Here is a 13290-nt window from a genome sequence, read left to right as displayed (position 1 = left end):
CTCCCATTACGGAAATAGAAGTTGCAAAGACAATTAAAAATTTGGCATATAACAAAGCACCCGGCCCGGACGGAATACCTAATGAGTTCTATAAAATGATACCCTCCACTGTAATACCTGATTTAACCTTATTATTCAACTATATATATATAGAGGGAAATGAACCCTCATCTAATTTTACAGCTTCATACACATCTTTAATTTTAAAAAAGGGTAAAGATGCAAGAATGGTCGAGTCATATAGACCCATAGCTTTGATGAACACCGATTATAAATTGTTGACTACGATTCTCGCCCAGAGACTCCAGTCCCTTCTTCCCTTGATTATTAGCCCAGATCAGGCTGGTTTTATGAAGAATAGGAACTCTGTGGCTAAAATAAGGGAACTCCTGCTTACCTTGGATTACTTTTCGAATGGTACGGATGCTGTTCATTCAGAGGAGGGAGGTATTCCAGACTTGGCAATTTTGGCTATTGACGCCGAAAAGGCCTTTGACTCAGTTTACCATGATCATCTTCTATTTTCATTAGAACAATTTGGGCTAAAAGGTAAATTTGCTAAGTTTATTGAAAAACTTTATCGTACAGCCTCCACAAGAATGATAGTAAATGGCCAGCTATCCCCAGAAATAATTCTGCATAGGGGGACTAGGCAGGGGTGTCCCCTTTCCCCGCTTCTTTTTAATATTGCTATAGAACCTTTTGCTATAATGATAAGACAGAGATTGGAGGGGATTGGGGTGGCTGGGCGGGAGTTGAAAATAGCATTATATGCTGATGATATTCTCATTTATCTTTCTAATTTACGTAGAAATTTACCTATTCTCTTATCAACTATACAACAGTTTGGTTCCTTTTCAGGATATAAGGTAAATATAAAGAAATCTGAACTTCTCTGGATAAGGCACACAGACTGCTCTCCTATAAATGTACCCTTCTCTATAGTGAATGACTCATTTAGATATTTGGGTATAAATGTCTCAAGTAATCCTGATTCCTGGTATTCTCTGAACATTCCTCCTGTGTTGAATAAGGTTAAATCAGTTTTTAAGAACTGGCAGACTTTACCCTTGTCCTTGTCTGGACGCATAGCAGCTTATAAGATGATCTTATTACCAAAAATTCTATATGTCCTTCAAAATATTCCTTTGATTTTAAGAAAGAACGATTTAAGTTTATTCAATTCACAACTCCGGTTTTTCCTGTGGCAAGGTAGGAAATCCAGAATATCACTTGCAAAACTCTCCCTTCCAATAGGATCCGGAGGCCTGGCTTTACCTGATTTACGAGTATATAATTATGTATTTTTGGTTCGTATTCTAGCAGATTGGCTTTTTGCTCATAATTATGTTACAAATAATGACTTAGAGACCAGTATTTTGTATCCTTTTTCACCTATTGCGTTGATTCATCTCGACACTACTCATATCCCACCCCAAGTTAAACGCTATAGATCTATTTATAATATAATTCTAGCTTGGAGAAAGATATGTACTTTGCTAGGAATAGAACATCGGGTGTCGAGTTTCCTAGGTTTTTTGGGGAACCCACAATTTCAGTTAGGAACACCATCTTCAATCTTTTTAGAGTGGAAGACCCAAGGGCTTGCTAATGTTCTTCAGATACTTGACATAAAAAAAAGATGTGTGAAATCATTTGATGCTCTTAGGGTGGAATTCAATATCTCCCAGAGAAACTTTTTTGCCTATCTTCAGGCTAGACACTATGCTATGAAGTTAGTGAATGAGTATGGCTGGAATTGGTCACTGGGGCGCATAGAAAACTGGTTCGTTCTGGCAAAAAATAGACTCATGTCAATTTCTCCATGTTATCTGATTATTGTCTCCGACAGGGGCACAATTAATCTTGACAAAATTGCTATTAATTGGGCCACATTGATATCTCAGGAAGTAGAATCTAAAATACCTTCTCTCTCAATTCGAAAGGTTACTCAAACAACCCTTTCTGCCACATGGAGAGAATCTCATTTGAAGTTGTTACATATGACATATTTTACACCAGAAAAAGGAGCGAGATGCGGCAGTATGAATTTTATTACATGTCCTAAATGCTCGTTTCCCTCTGCAAACCTCCTGCACATGTTATGGACCTGCCCTAAAATTAAAAACGTATGGTCCAAAGTCCAATTTTGGCTTTGTAAGATACTAAAGCTCTCATCACTAAATTTGATAGGCAGACATATAATTTTTCTCTTTCCTGACCCAGAAGATAGACAACTCAATGTGAAGTTTATTAATATAACTATATTGGCTGTTAGATATCTTATCTTTAAAAAATGGAAAACGCTTACGGTCCCTAGTATATCAGAAATTAAAAACTGTTTAAAAAAACAATGCATTCTTGAACAATATAATATTAGTGTTGATAATGATGTCCATGTTGTTAAATTCTTTCTCAAATGGTCAGCATTTATAAAAGTTTTTTCTCCCACGGAAATTGAATATTTGATACATCCCTTACGTAATTCTGAACTAGTTCTGCTGGGGAGATGGTGAAGGGGTGTTTTTTTTTTTTTTTTTTTTTTTTGTTGTTTTGGGGTATTGTGCTGTTTTTCTATGTAAAAATAAAAACTCAACAAGGTATAGAGTATCACGAAGCATAATATTATTATCTGGGTTATTCTTTTTCTTTACATAAGACACATCCAAAGAGTTGATCTGTATCTATAACATAGTATTGAATGTGGAATAATTTATATACTATATGTACACTTGTTATACCCAAGCTATGGGTTGGAAAAAGTTTTACTTTTGTTTTTATTTAATGGCTATGTTTCTTTTACTACTATCTGATTGTTATGGGTCCTTGTTGGATATAAATAAATATTTGAAAAAAAAAAAAATGAAATGCCCTATCTGAATCATGAACGTTTAATTTTGACTAGACTGTCTCTTTAAGAGTGATTATTGAGGGATTGATTCAATTAAGTTTAATAACAGTTAGGGTAGCCTGTGAAGCAGAAATTGGTGTTGGGGTTGGTGGTTTGTTAGAGTTTATTACAGTGAGGAGGTTACACTAAGGGTTTCGTACTGTGGGGGATGGTGGGATCAATGAATAATTCAGAGAGCAGATAAAATGCATCATAGATTAATTAAATTCTAGATATGTTATGACTTTACACAAGCTCAACACAAGTTTCATGTACAAGTGGTTTGAGTGGGTTTTACAGCAAGTTACAAGTCACTGGACTGCCAGTGACATCGGCTCAAAATTCCATTTTCACTTCAAGTTGAAAGCATTTCAAAGCACAATTTGTTCTGGGTGTGTTTTATTTTAATATTGTGCAATGCAATAAGTATATGTAGTAAAATAAAAAAAATTATATATACATTTTTTTCCTATTTATTATTTAGTTTGCTCTCTTATCCTGTCATTTCATTTTTAAAATTGTGCCTGTTAAAATTAGAAGTGCAGACTCAAAACTGCTGTATGCCACACAGACACTGGCTGCATACTAGGGTTCCTCAGTTACTACATGGTGGAGGGCATTGATTTATAGACACAAACTTTACATTTACAATTTCAATATTTAAAAACTAAAAAAATAAATAAAATGCATCTGCATATTATTGTCGAGCTAGATATTGCTTTGACTATATCATTCTTTCTATATAGTATTCAATGACCATTTGATTAGAATTTCATATATTCAGTCATTTTTTAAATATTCCTTGCATTCGAGTCAGGGGATAAAATAAATATACTTATGTAAAGATATATATTATGGTTAGTAGAATTTCACATTTTAAAGCCAGAGTATTTTTCCCTAGACACTCAAACATAGTCCTGGAAATTCATGACTGTAAATAAAATAATCATAGAGTGTTTCCTATAGTGGGTCTGGTCTGAGTATCAATTCAAAATATGTCACTAGTGGTGTGGATAAGCAACATGGTTTTCAATAAGGATACAGGGAGGGGTGGAGGGAACTATGTAAGCCCTGCTCTGAAGGAACAGGCAGAAATAGGGAGGGAGCACTCAGTCAGAACTCTTATTGACATGATGCCTTGGGACTTGATTAATGAAAATTGTTTCTGGTGACTCTCGAATGGTGCTTAGCTATCACACTCCATGAAATGAAATAGATGAATTCAAATGTCAGAAAGCAAACACAGCCTTCAGAATCACTCTCATAAATCTCCCTTTTTTTCCCAGAGTGTGTATCTTAGAACCTGAGAGACTACAGTGAAATCCATTGACATTGATAAAAAAAACCCCACAAAAATGAGGAAAGCAGAAGGTCCATTAAGCCAGATTAATGGAGAAACAAAATAGCATGTGAGAGTCTCCATGGTATATAGATTATAATGTGCAAAAATAAATACATGTTCTTATATTCATTACTCAAAATGTCTCTCTATAAAGACACTAATGCTTTTAAAAATCCAGACAAAGAATTGAAAGATTCAGTACAGTGCACATTTGTTGGCATTTGTGACCATTTTATTTGTAGATGTTTTGAACGTCTTGTGCGACTTTAGATGAGCTAGGATTTTATCATTTTAAAATAAAAACATAATGAAATCATGTTTGTTTAAACATAGAAATCTGACATTTCTTTGAGTACAAGAACAGTTCAATAATGTTAATACAATGCTCATATACATGGGACATCTTATAGCAAACCACTGAAGGTTCAAGGGGCGGTGCTTTGTAACTACAATCATTATTGTTCCACTAATTCTGTCAGATGCCATACATTCAAAAGGTAGACTCTTTTCTGCATCTTCTTTGCATTACCCAGGGCAGGAAGAAATATAAATGGGAGAAATTATCTTTAGAAAAGGGCCCCAACAATACCACCCTCTACCTCTAAAATGAAGTTTTTCAGCAAACTTTGTTAGCACCAATGTCTTTATCGTCTGGAACTAACCATGCAGTACCAACATAGTGAAAAAAACAACTTAAAGGGACAGGCTAGGCCAAAATAAACTTTCATGATTCAGATAGAGCATGCAATTTTAAACAACATTCCAATTTACTTCTATTATCTAATTTGCTGAAATCTTTAGATATGCTTTGTTAAATAAATAGCAATGCACATTGGTGAGCCAATCACATGAGGCATCTATGTGCAGCCACCAATCAGAAGCTACTGAGCATATCTAGATATGTTTTTCAGGAAAGAGAATGAAGCAATGAAGAAAATTAAAGCAAATTAGATAATAGAAGTAAATTAGAAAGTTGTTTAAAATATTATTCTCTATCTGAATCATGAAAGTAAAAAATTGGGTTTAATGTCCCTTTAATAATATAATGATCTTGTCTGCTGTCCAGTGAGTATTAGGAACTGGCTCTTAACATTTGTCAGTGGACCAATGCATACTATCTTTAACTACACATGAGAAATTAATCACTATTTGGCAAAAAAAATATGGCATACAAATTAAATTTATAAAAACATTTAAAGGGACATTAAACAATTTGATATAGTAATATAAAATGATAAATTGTATGTATAAAAAAATCTGCAATATACTTTATTATATAATATAATTTGTCCCCTTTTCCTGTCATTCTCAAATTGTGAGCTTTTCAGTTCCTGTTAGAAATGGAAGTGCAGAACACTGATATATACCACACAGCCATTGGCTGCACACTCTAGAGGCCTATTTATTACTGTCACAGCAGAGAAGGTAACCTAAGTTGCAACATGGCAGCTCCCATTGTTTTATAAAATATATGGGCCTAAACAGAACCCACATAGAGTTCCCTTTATCTGGCACCAGAGTTTAAGGGTACTTTCTCACTAACTAGTAACATCAGGTAGAAACAGAGCTCCCCATGAAGTTCCCAAATATAACTGACAAAGAAAATCAATAATTATATCACACTCTGCAAATAGATTCTACTTAAACATTAAATGATACTTTAATTTCCACCAGAAATTACACAGGAAACAAAATATATAGACGGACGTGGGCCCACGTATAAGATTGGAGGTTAACCTGAAAGTTCATCAAATAATGAAACAGTTTCAATAGTCCCATTACAATTATATCCAAAGTGTAAGTTCAACATAAGGATGATAATCTCTGTTAACTCAAATCTCTGATAGTAATAGGGTAATGTTAGAACGTTCTTTGCAAAGTGGAAGAAAAATTATAGGCTTATCGCTCACAGGAACAAAGTTGATAAAATACAGTTTATACTAATTTAGCACTACAAGATGATGATCAAGCCGGTTGAAGCCCTAAGACGATTCACCAATGAGAGTGAAACGCCTGTCACAAACAGAAATCAATCTGTGAGAGGGCTGCAGCTGAGCCCTCCAATAACGCACACCGGATACACAGCTAGTGGTCGACATACAGGCACACTCACGGTGGAACACTTCATGAGAAGATACATACTACAGGACCAACAGAGGTTACAGCTACGGAATTTCCCAAGGGGGCACAGAGGTGAGCCATTGAGGCAAACTACAATCAAGGTAGGCGCAGAAACAAAACTGTGATGTGAGTATGGCATGTATAGGAGATGGGATTTTCTGCCCGGTGAGGTAGGCGTCCTCATTACGTTCAACCGTAATACCTTGGGGTATTGTGAACCACTCCTTGTATAGATATACCTACCTGTGATGAACTCTTATAGTGCTCAATTAGTATAAGCTGTATTTATCGTATTTGATCCAGTGAGCAATGAGCCTTTAATTTTTCTCCCACTTTGCAAAGAACATTCTAACATTGCCCTTTATTACTATCAGAGATTTGAGTTAACAGAAATGATCATCCTAATGTTGAACTTACACTTTGGATACAATTGTGATGAGACTATTAAAACTGTTTTATTATTTGATGAACTTTCAGGTTAACCTCCAATCTTGTAAGTGGGCCCACATTGGTTTATATATTTTGTTTCCTGTGTAATTTCTGGTGGCAATTAAAGTATCATTTAATGTTTAAGTAGAATCTATTTGCAGAGTGTGATATAATTATTGATTTTCTTTGGCCTAGATTTGGAGTTTTGTCGGTAACGACCCGAAAAACTAACGCCGGCTTTTTTCTGGCCGCACCATAAAAATAACTCTGGTATCGAGAGTCCACATAAAGGCTGCGTTAGGCTCCAAAAAAGGAGCGTAGAGCATTTTTAACGCAGCTTCAACTCTCGATACCAGAGTTGCTTACGGACGCGGCCAGCCTCAAAAACGTGCTCGTGCACGATTCCCCCATAGGAAACAATGGGGCTGTTTGAGCTGAAAAAAAACCTAACACCTGCAAAAAAGCCGCGTTCAGCTCCTAACGCAGCCCCATTGTTTGCTATGCGGTAACCCTTCCTACGTCTGCACTTAACACTCTAACATGTACCCCGAGTCTAAACACCCCTAACCTTACACTTATTAACCCCTAATATGCCGCCCCCGCTATCGCTGACCCCTGCATATTATTATTATCCCCTAATCTGCCGCTCCGTAAACCGCCGCTACTTACATTATCCCTATGTACCCCTAATCTGCTGCCCCTAACACCGCCGACCCCTATATTATATTTATTAACCCCTAATCTGCCCCCCACAATGTCGCCTCCACCTGCCTACACTTATTAACCCCTAATCTGCCGACCGGACCTGAGCGCTACTATAATAAAGCTATTAACCCCTAACCCGCCTCACTAAACCTATCATAAATAGTATTAACCCCTAATCTGCCCTCCCTAACATCGCCGACACCTAACTTCAATTATTAACCCCTAATCTGCCAACCGAATCTCGCCGCTATTCTAATAAATGTATTAACCCCTAAAGCTAAGTCTAACCCTAATACTAACACCCCCCTAAATTAAATATAATTTAAATCTAACGAAATTAATTAACTCTTATTAAATAAATTATTCCTATTTAAAGCTAAATACTTACCTGTAAAATAAATCCTAATATAGCTACAATATAAATTATAATTATATTATAGCTATTTTAGGATTTATATTTATTTTACAGGTAACTTTGGCCTAGATTTGGAATTTTGTCGGTAACGACCCGAAAAACTAACGCCGGCTTTTTTCTGGCCGCACCATAAAAATAACTCTGGTATCGAGAGTCCACATAAAGGCTGCGTTAGGCTCCAAAAAAGGAGCGTAGAGCATTTTTAACGCAGCTTCAACTCTCGATACCAGAGTTGCTTACGGACGCGGCCAGCCTCAAAAACGTGCTCGTGCACGATTCCCCCATAGGAAACAATGGGGCTGTTTGAGCTGAAAAAAAACCAAACACCTGCAAAAAAGCCGCGTTCAGCTCCTAACGCAGCCCCATTGTTTGCTATGCGGTAACCCTTCCTACGTCTGCACTTAACACTCTAACATGTACCCCGAGTCTAAACACCCCTAACCTTACACTTATTAACCCCTAATATGCCGCCCCCGCTATCGCTGACCCCTGCATATTATTATTAACCCCTAATCTGCCGCTCCGTAAACCGCCGCTACTTACATTATCCCTATGTACCCCTAATCTGCTGCCCCTAACACCGCCGACCCCTGTATTATATTTATTAACCCCTAATCTGCCCCCCACAACATCGCCTCCACCTGCCTACACTTATTAACCCCTAATCTGCTGACTCGACCTGAGCGCTACTATAATAAAGTAATTAACCTCTAACCCGCCTCACTAACCCTATCATAAATAGTATTAACCCCTAATCTGCCCTCCCTAACATCGCCGACACCTAACTTCAATTATTAACCCCTAATCTGCCGACCGAATCTCGCCGCTATTCTAATAAATGTATTAACCCCTAAAGCTAAGTCTAACCCTAATACTAACACCCCCTAAGTTAAATATAATTTAAATCTAACGAAATTAATTAACTCTTATTAAATAAATTATTCCTATTTAAAGCTAAAAACTTACCTGTAAAATAAATCCTAATATAGCTACAATATAAATTATAATTATATTAGAGCTATTTTAGGATTTATATTTATTTTACAGGTAACTTTGTATTTATTTTAACCAGGTACAATAGCTATTAAATAGTTAAGAACTATTTAATAGCTAAAATAGTTAAAATAATTACAAATGTACCTGTAAAATAAATCCTAACCTAAATTACAAATAAACCTAACACTAGACTATCAATAAATTAATTAAATAAACTACCTACAATTACCTACAATTAACCTAACACTACACTATCAATAAATTAATTAAATACAATTGCTACAAGTAAATACAATTAAATAAACTAGCTAAAGTACAAAAAATAAAAAAGAACTAAGTTACAAAAAATAAAAAAATATTTACAAACATAAGAAAAATATTACAACAATTTTAAACTAATTACACCTACTCTACGCCCCCTAATAAAATAACAAAGCCCCCCAAAATAAAAAAATGCCCTACCCTATTCTAAATTACTAAAGTTCAAAGCTCTTTTACCTTACCAGCCCTGAACAGGGCCCTTTGCGGGGCATGCCCCAAGAAATTCAGCTCTTTTGCCTGTAAAAAAAAACATACAATACCCCCCCCAACATTACAACCCACCACCCACATACCCCTAATCTAACCCAAACCCCCCTTAAATAAACCTAACACTAAGCCCCTGAAGATCATCCTACCTTGTCTTCACCATACCAGGTTCACCGATCGGTCCAGAAGAGCTCCTCCGATGTCCTGATCCAAGCCCAAGCGGGGGGCTGAAGAGGTCCATGATCCAGCTGAAGTCTTCATCCAAGCGGGCCAGAAGAGGTCTTCCATCCGATTGAAGTCTTCATCCAAGCGGCATCCATCCGGAGCGAAGCGGCAGCATCCTGAAGACCTCCACCGCGGAACATCCATCCTGGCCGACGACTGAACGACGAATGACGGTTCCTTTAAATGACGTCATCCAAGATGGCGTCCCTCGAATTCCGATTGGCTGATAGGATTCTATCAGCCAATCGGAATTAAGGTAGGAATATTCTGATTGGCTGATGGAATCAGCCAATCAGAATCAAGTTCAATCCGATTGGCTGATCCGATCAGCCAATCAGATTGAGCTCGCATTCTATTGGCTGTTCCGATCAGCCAATAGAATGCAAGCTCAATCTGATTGGCTGATTGGATCAGCCAATGGGATTGAACTTGATTCTGATTGGCTGATTCCATCAGCCAATCAGAATATTCCTACCTTAATTCCGATTGGCTGATAGAATACTATCAGCCAATCGGAATTCGAGGGACGCCATCTTGGATGACGTCATTTAAAGGAACCGTCATTCGTCGTTCAGTCGTCGGCCAGGATGGATGTTCCGCGGTGGAGGTCTTCAGGATGCTGCCGCTTCGCTCCGGATGGATGCCGCTTGGATGAAGACTTCAATCGGATGGAAGACCTCTTCTGGCCCGCTTGGATGAAGACTTCAGCCGGATCTTGGACCTCTTCAGCCCCCCGCTTGGGCTTGGATCAGGACATCGGAGGAGCTCTTCTGGACCGATCGGTGAACCTGGTATGGTGAAGACAAGGTAGGATGATCTTCAGGGGCTTAGTGTTAGGTTTATTTAAGGGGGGTTGGGTTAGATTAGGGGTATGTGGGTGGTGGGTTGTAATGTTGGGAGGGGGGGTATTGTATGTTTTTTTACAGGCAAAAGAGCTGAATTTCTTGGGGCATGCCCCGCAAAGGGCCCTGTTCAGGGCTGGTAAGGTAAAAGAGCTTTGAACTTTAGTAATTTAGAATAGGGTAGGGCATTTTTTTATTTTGGGGGGCTTTGTTATTTTATTAGGGGGCTTAGAGTAGGTGTAATTAGTTTAAAATTGTTGTAATATTTTTCTTATGTTTGTAAATATTTTTTTATTTTTTTGTAACTTAGTTCTTTTTTATTTTTTGTACTTTAGCTAGTTTATTTAATTGTATTTATTTGTAGCAATTGTATTTAATTAATTTATTGATAGTGTAGTGTTAGGTTAATTGTAGGTAATTGTAGGTAGTTTATTTAATTAATTTATTGATAGTCTAGTGTTAGGTTTATTTGTAACTTAGGTTAGGATTTATTTTACAGGTAAATTTGTAATTATTTTAAACTATTTTAGCTATTAAATAGTTCTTAACTATTTAATAGCTATTGTACCTGGTTAAAATAAATACAAAGTTACCTGTAAAATAAATATAAATCCTAAAATAGCTCTAATATAATTATAATTTATATTGTAGCTATATTAGGATTTATTTTACAGGTAAGTATTTAGCTTTAAATAGGAATAATTTATTTAATAAGAGTTAATTAATTTCGTTAGATTTAAATTATATTTAACTTAGGGGGGTGTTAGTATTAGGGTTAGACTTAGCTTTAGGGGTTAATACATTTATTAGAATAGCGGCGAGATTCGGTTGGCAGATTAGGGGTTAATAATTGAAGTTAGGTGTCGGCGATGTTAGGGAGGGCAGATTAGGGGTTAATACTATTTATGATAGGGTTAGTGAGGCGGATTAGGGGTTAATAACTTTATTATAGTAGCGCTCAGGTCCGGTCGGCAGATTAGGGGTTAATAAGTGTAGGCAGGTGGAGGCGACGTTGTGGGGGGCAGATTAGGGGTTAATAAATATAATATAGGGGTCGGCGGTGTTAGGGGCAGCAGATTAGGGGTACATAAGGATAACGTAGGTGGTGGCGATTTGCGGTCGGCAGATTAGGGGTTAATAAGTGTAGGCAGGTGGAGGCGACGTTGAGGGGGGCAGATTAGGGGTTAATAAATATAATACAGGGGTCGGCAGTGTTAGGGGCAGCAGATTAGGGGTACATAAGGATAACGTAGGTGGCGGTCGTCAGATTAGGGGTTAAAAAATTTTTTCGAGTATCGGCGATGTGGGGGGACCTCGGTTTAGGGGTACATAGGTAGTTTATGGGTGTTAGTGTACTTTAGAGCACAGTAGTTAAGAGCTTTATAAACCGGCGTTAGCCAAGAAATCTCTTAACTACTGACTTTTTTCCTGCGGCTGGAGTTTTGTCGTTAGATGTCTAACGCTCACTTCAGAAACTACTCTAAATACCGGAGTTAGAGAAATCCCATTGAAAAGATAGGATACGCAATTTACGTAAGGGGATCTGCGGTATGGAAAAGTCGCGGCTGAAAAGTGAGCGTTAGACCCTATTTTGAGTGACTCCAAATACCGGCGGTAGCCTAAAACCAGCGTTAGGAGCCTCTAACGCTGGTTTTCACGGCTAACGCCAAACTCTAAATCTAGGCCTCAGTCAGTTATATTTGGGAACTTCATGGGGAGCTCTGTTTCTCTCCTGATGTTATAAGTTAGTGAGAAAGTAACCTTAAACTCTGGTGCTGGATAAAGGGAACTCTATGTGGGTTCTGTTTAGGCCTATGTATTTTCTTCTTTCATGTAACTATTTAATATTTTTATCCCCCCGAGTACAATAGGTCCTAATAGATATTTTGACAAATCAGGGCATGTGAATTAGTGGGTTTTGATGAATGGAGTGGTGCGAACTGAACCTATGTAATTATATATATATATATATATATATATATATATATATATATATATATATATATATATATATATATATATATATATATATATCTTTGAATAAAAAAATAATCATAAAAATATTAATAAATACATATTTTAAGGGTTAAAAGGAATATGGTATACAACAAGGTGTTTGACTGGGAAGGGCTATTATGTGTGTGTGTGTGTGTATATATATATATATATATAAGGAGTTGTGAGTCTAGCGCAGTATAGAACCTAAAACCTCAGAAAGCTTACAGTTCACTCATCTGCTGCCTTAATCTATCTATCAAGGCTGGAGATTCCCCATAACATAATGCGGTGGGGTTCCGGGAGCGGCGGGATAGGGGTTCATAACTTTATTTAGTTGCGGTGGGCTCCGGGAGCAGAGGGATAGGGGTTAATAACTTAATTAGAGTTGCGGTGGACTCCGGGAGCGGCGAGATAGGGGTTAATACATTTATTTAGTTGCGGTGGGCTCTGGGAGCAGCAGGATAGTGGTTAATACCTTTATTAAAGTTGCAGTGGGCTCCGGGAGCGGAGGGATAGGGTTATTAACTTTATTAGAGTTGCAGTGCGCTCCGAGAGCGGCGGAATAGGGGTTAATACGTTTATTAGAGTTGCAGTGGGCTCCGGGAGCAGCGGGAAAGGGGTTAATACCTTTATTAAAGTTGTGGCGGGGTCCGGGAGCGGCGGAATAGAGGTTAAACATTTTAGTATAGTGGCGGTGTTTAGTGACTGTTAGTTAACAACAGTCCACTGCTCATCACCCCGTACTTGGTGCGCGGCTTTTTGACAGCTTTTTTTATAAATAAGGAGAGCGTATTCAGGT

This window comes from Bombina bombina, chromosome 2, assembly GCF_027579735.1.
Source record: "Bombina bombina isolate aBomBom1 chromosome 2, aBomBom1.pri, whole genome shotgun sequence".
Taxonomy (NCBI): domain Eukaryota; kingdom Metazoa; phylum Chordata; class Amphibia; order Anura; family Bombinatoridae; genus Bombina; species Bombina bombina.
Note: the sequence above shows the minus strand (reverse complement) of the source record.